At 49.1% G+C, this 7,500-nt stretch overlaps 1 protein-coding gene across 8 annotated transcripts in view; it reads left to right on the top strand.

Moving 5' to 3' along the window:
* The window catches only part of LOC113572714 (disks large homolog 4-like), a 121,556-nt gene that overhangs the window by 15,542 nt on the left and 98,514 nt on the right, over positions 1-7,500 (top strand). The window lies entirely within an intron of this gene.

Raw genomic sequence — 7,500 nt, 5'->3', positions numbered from 1 at the left:
ATGTGTGGGGGGGGTGTATGTGTGTGATTGTGTGGGGTGTATGTGTGTGGGGGGGTGTATGTGTGATTGTGTGGGGTGTATGTGTGGGGGGGTGTATGTGTGTGATTGTGTGGGGTGTATGTGTGTGTGGGGGTGTATGTGTCTGATTGTGTGGGGTGTGTGTGGGGGGTGTATGTGTGTGATTGTGTGGTGTGTGTGTGTGGGGGGTGGGTGTATGTGTGTGATTGTGTGGGGTGTGTGTGGCGGGTGTGTATGTGTGTGATTGTGTGGGGTGTATGTGTGTGGGGGGGTGTATGTGTGATTGTGTGGGGTGTATGTGTGGGGGGGGTGTATGTGTGTGATTGTGTGGGGTGTATGTGTGTGTGGGGGTGTATGTGTCTGATTGTGTGGGGTGTGTGTGGGGGGTGTATGTGTGTGATTGTGTGGTGTGTGTGTGTGGGGGGTGGGTGTATGTGTGTGATTGTGTGGGGTGTGTGTGGGGGTGTATGTGTGATTGTGTGGGGTGTGTGTGTGTGGGGGTGTATGTGTGTGATTGTGTGTGGTGGGGTGTATGTGTGTGATTGTGTGGGGTGTGTGTGATTGTGTGGGGTGTGTGTGTGGGGGTGTATGTGTGTGATTGTGTGGGGTGTGTGGGGGGGTGTATGTGTGTGATTGTGTGGGGTGTGTGGGGGGTGTATGTGTGTGATTGTGTGGTGTATGTGTGTGTGGGGGTGTATGTGTGTGATTGTGTGGGGTGTATGTGTGTGATTGTGTGGGGTGTGTGTGGGGGTGTATGTGTGTGATTGTGTGGTGTATGTGTGTGTGGGGGTGTATGTGTGTGATTGTGTGGGGTGTATGTGTGGGGGGGGTGTATGTGTGATTGTGTGGGGTGTATGTGTGGGGGGGGTGTATGTGTGTGATTGTGTGGGGTGTATGTGTGTGTGGGGGTGTATGTGTCTGATTGTGTGGGGTGTGTGTGGGGGGTGTATGTGTGTGATTGTGTGGTGTGTGTGTGTGGGGGGTGGGTGTATGTGTGTGATTGTGTGGGGTGTGTGTGGCGGGTGTGTATGTGTGTGATTGTGTGGGGTGTATGTGTGTGGGGGGGTGTATGTGTGATTGTGTGGGGTGTATGTGTGGGGGGGGTGTATGTGTGTGATTGTGTGGGGTGTATGTGTGTGTGGGGGTGTATGTGTCTGATTGTGTGGAGTGTGTGTGGGGGGTGTATGTGTGTGATTGTGTGGTGTGTGTGTGTGGGGGGTGGGTGTATGTGTGTGATTGTGTGGGGTGTGTGTGGGGGTGTATGTGTGATTGTGTGGGGTGTGTGTGTGGGGGGGTGTATGTGTGTGATTGTGTGTGGTGGGGTGTATGTGTGTGATTGTGTGGGGTGTGTGTGATTGTGTGGGGTGTGTGTGTGGGGGTGTATGTGTGTGATTGTGTGGGGTGTGTGGGGGGGGTGTATGTGTGTGATTGTGTGGGGTGTGTGGGGGGTGTATGTGTGTGATTGTGTGGGGTGTGTGTGTGATTGTGTGAGGTGTGTGTGGGGGGGTGTATGTGTGTGATTGTGTGGGGTGTGTGTGGGGGGGTGTATGTGTGTGATTGTGTGGGGTGTGTGTGTCAGGGGGTGTATTTGTGATTGTGTGGGGTGTGTGTGTCAGGGGGTGTATTTGTGATTGTGTGGGGTGTGTGTGTCAGGGGGTGTATGTGTGTGATTGTGTGAGGTCTGTGTGGGGGGGGTGTATGTGTGTGATTGTGTGGGGTGTGTGTGGGGGGGTGTATGTGTGTGATTGTGTGGGGTGTGTGTGGGGGGGGTGTATGTGTGTGATTGTGTGGGGGGGGTGTATTTGTGATTGTGTTGGGTGTGTGTGTGATTGTGTGGGGTGTGTGTGTGGGGGGTGTATGTGTGTGGGGGGTGTATATGTGTGATTGTGTGAGGTGTGTGTGGGGGGTGTATGTGTGTGATTGTGCAGGATGTGTGTGTGTCGGGGGGTGTATTTGTGATTGTGTGGGGTGTGTGTGTGATTGTGTGAGGTGTGTGTGGGGGGGTGTATGTGTGTGATTGTGTGAGGTGTGTGTGGGGGGGGTGTATGTGTGTGATTGTGTGGGGTGTGTGTGGGGGGGTGTATGTGTGTGATTGTGTGGGGTGTGTGTGGGGGGTGTATGTGTGTGATTGTGTGGGGTGTGTGTGGGGGGGTGTATGTGTGTGATTGTGTGGGGGGATGTATTTGTGATTGTGTGGGGTGTGTGTGATTGTGTGAGGTGTGTGTGGGGGGGTGTATGTGTGTGATTGTGCGGGATGTGTGTGTGTCGGGGGGTGTATTTGTGATTGTGTGGGGTGTGTGTGTGATTGTGTGAGGTGTGTGTGGGGGGGTGTATGTGTGTGATTGTGTGGGGTGTGTGTGTGGGGGGTGGGTGTATGTGTGGGGTGTGTGGGGGGGTGTATATGTGTGATTGTGTGGGGTGTGTGTGTGGGGGGGTGTATGTGTGTGATTGTGTGGGATGTGTGTGGGGGGCGTATTTGTGATTGTGTGGGGTGTGTGTGTGATTGTGTGGGGTGTGTGTGGGGGGGTGTATGTGTGTGGAGGGGTGTATGTGTGTGATTGTGTGAGGTGTGTGTGGGGGGGTGTATGTGTGTGATTGTGTGGGATGTGTGTGTGTCAGGGGGTGTATTTGTGATTGTGTGGGGGTGTATGTGTGTGATTGTGTGCGGTGTGTGTGTGGGGGGTGTATTTGTGATTGTGTGGGGTGTGTGTGTGATTGTGTGGGGTGTGTGTGTGGGGGTGTATGTGTGTGATTGTGTGAGGTGTGTGTGGGGGGGTGTATGTGTGTGTGGGGGGTGTATGTGTGTGATTGTGTGGGGTGTGTGTGGGTGTGTGTGTATGTGTGTGATTGTGTGGGGTGTGTGTGTGTGGGGGGTGTATGTGTGTGATTGTGTGGGGTGTGTGTAGGGGGGTGTATGCGTGTGATTGTGTGGGGTGTGTGTGTTTGTGGGGGGGTGTATGTGTGTGATTGTGTGGGGGGGGTGTGTGGGGGGGTGCGTGTATGTGTGTGTGTTTGTGGGGGGGTGTATGTGTGTGATTGTGTGGGGTGTGTGTGTGTGGGGTGGGTGTATGTGTGTAATTGTGTGGGGTGTGTGGGGGGGGTGTATGTGTGTGATTGTGTTGGGTGTGTGTGGGGGGGTGTATGTGTGTGATTGTGTGGGGGAGTGTATGTATGTGATTGTGTGGGGGGATGTATGTATGTGATTGTGTGGGGGTGTGTGTGTAGGGGGGGTGTATGTGTGTGATTGTGTGGGGTGTGTGTGTGTGTGGGGGGGGTGTGGGACACACACACACACACACACACACACACACACACACACACACACACACACAAACACGCACATGCACACGCACACAATTTAAATGACCAGAGTAACAAAGAAATTCTGCTATATTTACCTAAATAAATCAACAATAAGAAAAATTCAGCTAATATTGTCTAATTTAATTATTCATGTGCTGAAATGTAAGAAAAATCTTTTAGCAATAAAATGAGTCACAGTCATACACAATCTTACACAGTCATACACAATCATATATAATCATACACATACACAGTCATACACAATCATACATAGTCATACACAGTTATACTCAATCATTCACAGTCATACACAATCATATATAATCATACACATACACAGTCATACACAATCATACATAGACATACACAGCCATACACAATCATACACAGCCATACACAGCCGTACTCGATCATACTCAGTCATACAGATACACAATCATACATAGTCATACAGTCATACACAATCATACACAGTCACACACAATCATATATAATCATACACAGTCATACACAGTCATACACAATCATACCCAATCATATTTCTATCATACACAGTCATACACAGTCATAGAGTCATTTGCAGTCATTTACAGTCATACACAGTCATACACAATCATATTTAATCATACACAGTCATACACAATCATACACAATCATATATAATCATACACATACACAATCATACACAATCATATTTATATCATACACATTCATTTACAGTCATACACAGTCATACACCATCATACACAATCATATATAATCATACACAATCATACACAGTCATACACAGTCATTTACAGTAATACACATTCATACACAGTCATTTACAGTCATACACAATCATATATTATCACACACAATCATACACAGTCATACACAATCATATATAATCATACACAGTCCTACACAGTCATACACAATCATACACAGTCATACTCAATAATACACAATCATATTTTTATCATATACAGTCATACACAGTCATATACAATATACACAACATACACAGTCATACACAACTTATACAGTCATACACAATTATACACAGTCATACACAATCATACACAATCATATATAATCATACACAATCATATTTATTTATTCGCAGTCATACACAGTCATATACAGTCATACACAGTCATACACAATCATACAGTCATACCCAGTCATACACAATCATATATAATCATACACAGTCATACACAAGCATACACAGTCATGTACAGTCATTTACAATATACACAATATACACAATCATACATCATACAGTCATACACAATCATACAGTCATACAGTCATGCACAATCATACAGATATTCACAGCCATTTACAGTCATACACAGTCATTTACAGTAATACACAGTCATATACAACATACACACTTATGCATCATCATACACAGTCATACACAATCAAAATACAGTCATATACAACATTACAGTGTTATCTTACCTAGTTTATGTGAGTATAATCTGCAGTGAAAGATAAGACATGCAGAGTGAGTCCTCTAGGGGGCAGTGTGCGCAGAGTGAGTCCTCTAGGGGGCAGTGAATGGAGGCTTTTGTGACTGAAACACTTGCACAGACATTGTTTACTTCTGTGGCCTGTACGCAGCGTATTCAACACAAACTTGAATGAACCCAAAACAGTCTCAGAAGTACCAAGCAATCCTTGAGCTGCATAACACTCATAACTGAACACCAGCTGCAGGTGTGTGTGTGGGTGTGGGTGGGTGTGTGTCTGCACTCAGTTTGTGAAATTAGAGCTTAGGCCATTTTTTGCATGCACACACACACACACACACACACACACACACAGACATACACACACACACAGACACACACACGTACACACGCATACACACACATAGACACACACACACACACAAACACATGCACACACACGCACACACACACATAGACACACACACACACATGCACACAAACACACACGTACTCTCAAACACACATACAGAGTGTCAGTATACTCTAACATCCCTACGGTTTTCTGCCCCCCATTGATGACCTCAGCAGTCAGCTGGAATCTTGGCTGCAGTCTTTCCTGAGCAGAATGCTGAACTCAGAGGCAGCACGTCTCTCTACTGCCATCCTGTGGCAGGATTACCCTACTACTGGAGTTAATGTCAGAGGGCAGGCACACGTTCCCTTCTCTGAGCAGCTCTGATGAGGATATTTAAACAATCACTAGGAATGTGACACACTGGAACTGATCTGGAGTCAGTTTGTCTGCGTCTCCTGTGAAGCTGAGATGAGGAGTTAAACAGCAGTAAGCTACTTCTAATATACTACACACACACACACACACCTACACACACAAACGCACACACACCTACACACACAAACACGCACACACACACACACACCTACATACACACATGCCAACATACACACACACACACACACAAACACACACACACACCGCTGCTACTGTAGTGATGGTGTTCGCTTACAGCACTTTTTGTTTTTGTAGATGTGTATTTTCAGGTCCTGAGCCAATGTTTGGGTTGTATTAAAGTGTGTGTGTGTGTTGGGTAGGGGTACTGGGAGCGAAGAGATTGGTATTCATACTGGGAGTAGAGAGACTGGTGTTCATACTGGGAGTAGAGAGACTGGTGTTCACACTGGGAGTAGAGACTGGTGCTGTTACTTCTATTTAATAGTATGGGTGTATTGTGTTTTATATTGTTGTTGTTGTTGTTTTTTGTTTTTTTTACTATGATATTTTTAATATTTTGTGGAAATAAATAAGAATTCAGCAAATCTTCACAGGTCATCTGTGCTGGATGGTTCTCGAGTTAGTCGCTAGAGGGCGCCAAAAACCGTGTGCCTCTGCAGTGCATGGCCTGGTTACCTTTGATCCCAGGCGTGCATCTGGGGCCCAAAGTGTATACTGTCTACATTTTGCATATTAATGGCGTGAATCCGAACTCTTAAGAGTGTGGCGTGTGAGTAGAGCTGTTGTTAGGCTGGTGTGGGGTATCAGTGGGGCTGTTGTTAGGCTGGTGTGGGGTGTCAGTGGAGCTGTTGTCAGGCTGGTGTGGGGTGTCAGTGGGGCTGTTGTCAGGCTGGTGTGGGGTGTCAGTGGGGCTGTTGTCAGGCTGGTGTGGCGTGTGAGTGCGGCTGTTGTCAGGCTGGTGTGCGGTGTGAGTGGAGCTGTTGTCAGGCTGGTGTGGGGTGTCAGTGGGGCTGTTGTCAGGCTGGTGTGGGGTGTCAGTGGGGCTGTGGTCAGGCTGGTATGGGGTGTCAGTGGGGCTGTTGTTAGGCTGGTGTGGCGTGTGAGTGGGGCTGTTTTCAGGCTGGTGTGGCGTGTGAGTGGAGCTGTTGTCAGGCTGGTGTGGGGTGTCAGTGGGGCTGTTGTCAGGCTGGTGTGGGTTGTGAGTGGAGCTGTTGTTAGGCTGGTGTGGGGTGTCAGTGGAGCTGTTGTCAGGCTGGTGTGGCGTGTGAGTGCGGCTGTTGTCAGGCTGGTGTGCGGTGTGAGTGGAGCTGTTGTCAGGCTGGTGTGGGGCTGTTGTCAGGCTGGTGTGGGTTGTGAGTGGAGCTGTTGTTAGGCTGGTGTGGGGTGTCAGTGGGGCTGTTGTCAGGCTGGTGTGGGGTGTGAGTGGAGCTGTTGTCAGGCTGGTGTGGGGTGTGAGTGGGGCTGTTGTCAGGCTGGTGTGGGTTGTGAGTGGAGCTGTTGTCAGGCTGGTGTGGGGTGTCAGTGGGGCTGTTGTCAGGCTGGTGTGGGGTGTGAGTGCAGCTGTTGTCAGGCTGGTGTGGCATGTGAGTGGGGCTGTTGTCAGGCTGGTGTGCGGTGTGAGTGGAGCTGTTGTCAGGCTGGTGTGGGGTGTCAGTGGGGCTGTTGTCAGGCTGGTGTGGGGTGTGAGTGGAGCTGTTGTCAGGCTGGTGTGGCATGTGAGTGGGGCTGTTGTCAGGCTGGTGTGCCGTGTGAGTGGAGCTGTTGTCAGGCTGGTGTGGGGTGTCAGTGGGGCTGTTGTCAGGCTGGTGTGGGTTGTCAGTGGGGCTGTTGTCAGGCTGGTGTGCGGTGTTAGTGGAGCTGTTTTCAGGCTGGTGTGGGGTGTCAGTGGGGCTGTTGTCAGGCTGGTGTGGGGTGTGAGTGGAGCTGTTGTCCGGCTGGTGTGGGGTGTGAGTGGGGCTGTTGTCAGGCTGGTGTGCGGTGTGA

This window comes from Electrophorus electricus, chromosome 21 (genome assembly GCF_041902795.1).
Source record: "Electrophorus electricus isolate QZ-2024a chromosome 21, ASM4190279v1, whole genome shotgun sequence".
NCBI lineage: Eukaryota > Metazoa > Chordata > Actinopteri > Gymnotiformes > Gymnotidae > Electrophorus > Electrophorus electricus.
Note: the sequence above shows the minus strand (reverse complement) of the source record. Positions and strands in the feature narration are given on the sequence as shown.